Source organism: Gadus chalcogrammus, chromosome 21 (genome assembly GCF_026213295.1).
Source record: "Gadus chalcogrammus isolate NIFS_2021 chromosome 21, NIFS_Gcha_1.0, whole genome shotgun sequence".
In the NCBI taxonomy this organism is placed as follows: Eukaryota; Metazoa; Chordata; class Actinopteri; order Gadiformes; family Gadidae; genus Gadus; species Gadus chalcogrammus.
The window spans coordinates 8,303,196-8,305,903 of record NC_079432.1 but is presented as its reverse complement, the minus strand read 5'-3'; positions in this window follow the sequence as shown (position 1 = coordinate 8,305,903).

The following is a 2,708-nucleotide window of genomic DNA, read 5'->3' as shown; positions in this document are numbered from 1 at the left end:
AAATAGATGCTTTCACCATATTACAGCATAGCGCTAACATACCATAAAGCTTCAAGTCAACCAACTACTAACTACACTCCTGCACTCGTAAAATTAAATCACACCTCTAATGCTTGGTCACACCCCAAACAGACACACACACAGACACACACACACACACACACACAAACATACACACCCCAACATACACACACACACACGCACACACACACACACACACACACACACACACACAAACACACACAAACACACACACATATTGCCACACACATACACACACACAAACACTCACATATATGACTGACTTGCAGATGACTTGATGGCTGATGTAAAAAATAATAGTAACACATTCTTTCTGTGTAGCTTCTGACTTAGTCTTGACAGAACAGTCACAGGCCAATACAAGGATGAACCCGCCACCATTACCACGGCTAACTGAAACGCCTCCACAGGGCTTTCCCCAGGGACAGGACCCCGCTAAGCTTCCCTCCCACTGCCTTGTTGTTTGGTTTTCAGCTGTTTATGCTATTCAATATGTGTGCACCACTGCTCTGGTGGTGACGACTGTTCGAGTATAAAGTAAAGAAAGCATGTAAACAAAAACATGGAGGAGTGTAATACCACCAGGTATTTGGAATTTGCGGTAAATAGCAGGCATGTAACTACACACACACACACACACACACACACACACACACACACACACACACACACACACACACACACACACACACACACACACACACACACACACACACACACACACACACACACATACATACAAACACACACACACACACACACACACAGAGGCATTCACATGTACACACTTCCTCAATGATCTTCCTTTCAGCTCTTACCTTCTGGTAAAAGATTTAGGGTTCCCCAGTGGAGATTGAGCCATTATGACTGTGAATTCCTGCCTGTCCATCAAGCTTCTCAACACTAACTGGGAATGTATGTTATTAGCCATAGGGGCTCTGCAATATGTCGCCATTTACAGGAAGTGTGTATGTGTAGGTGCGAACTGTTACATGAAAGAAATGTGCAGTTGAGATGTCGATTTTCTTTTACTATGCTGTTTGGTTTTATCCTCTGTGGAACTGCAGGACTGAGTGCAGAATAAATTTCCCTACGGGGACATTAAACTACATCTTACCTTATATTTCCCAAGATTTTGAAATGTCTCACACAGACCCACACATACACAATACTTCTTCAAGGAACATCCATGTATCTGGAACAACCATACAAAGTCCCCTACCAAGAACCCCTCCATCTGTGTTGTTTTGTACCACTGTTGTGGCCTTTTGTGTCTCAATACACAGGACAGTGAGGACATCCGTTGGTTGTAAGAGACCCGAAGCAGAGGACTGGAGACTGAAATTCGGGGACCAGAACCGGGAGCGCTACAAGGAGTCAGGCCAATGCTGTTACTGGGTTGATTCCCCAAGCATCTCTATCGTTCTTTACTCATGACGGTGATGAACAAGTCCTGATCTCGATCGACGGCTCATGGTGTCTCTTGATCAGCATCAAGAAACACCGAAAAATCCCAATAATTAATATTGATGCATTCGCCTATTCATTGACCGCATCTCATGGAACCAGTGTCTCGTTTCTTCGGAAGTGTCAACAGCTCTCAAAGATAACACGACCTGTTCAATCATTTATGAGCAGAGATTGTCTGCTTATCATGCGGATCCCTGGAGCGCCAAGAGTGAGTATACTCCAACAATAGCGGTCTTGTGTGGGCACATTTGTTAGAACAGAGACTATACATATGAATAAAACAATGAGGCCATTTAAAACACAACTGTGATGTAAAAGGCTGTCTTCTGTGTGTGTGTGTGGAATGTGGTGTGTGGTGTGTGGTGTCTTGCGCAATCCTATGTGTGTGTGTGTGTGTGTGTGTGAGTGTGTGTATATGTGTGTGTGTGCTCCCACACAAGTGGTAGTTTCCCCCCAGTCACATGATGTAGAAAGATCCACCTACCAGTTGGAATGGTCCAAAAGCTATGCTATTTATTAAAGATCTGCAAGGAAATCCAATTATCAATGAAAAAAAGGGGCGCTTATACATTGCCTCAATCACTTATTTTGGAGGATATTATTATGACATTATTATTAAAAAAAACTATAGAAAAACGAATATCGACATTCATCCTATGTCCTCAGACCTTGGTCCACAAGATGAAACAGCATTGAATGAACAAGTGATTGAGATGAACAGGGGAGGAAGAGAGGAGAGACGATTGACAAGAGAGCACTATAGGGACTTCTAGAGACACACTGATACTGAGAATTAGTCAGAGGGAGAAAGACATAAGGAGAGGATCAAAATAGACCCGGGTAAATAGAGAGAGTGGGGGATAGAGAGAGAGACAGAGAGAGTGGGGGATAGAGAGAGAGACAGAGAGAGAGAGAGAGAGAGAGAGAGAGAGAGAGAGAGAGAGAGAGAAAGAGAGAGATAATGTAGAGATGGAGAGACAGACAGAGAGAGAGGGAGATGGAGAGGGTGAGGGAGAGACCAAAATGGTCAGTAAAGCGGGAGATGTGAACATGGGAACTCCATGGGAACCAGTGGTTGGCACGGCAGGAGGGAGGAGAGGCTGAGAGATTAGAGGGATAAACACACAGAAGAGAGGAAGAGAGATGGACAGAGAATGTAGGCACAGGTAGGAGATGAGAGAGGAGAGGGAGGGGTG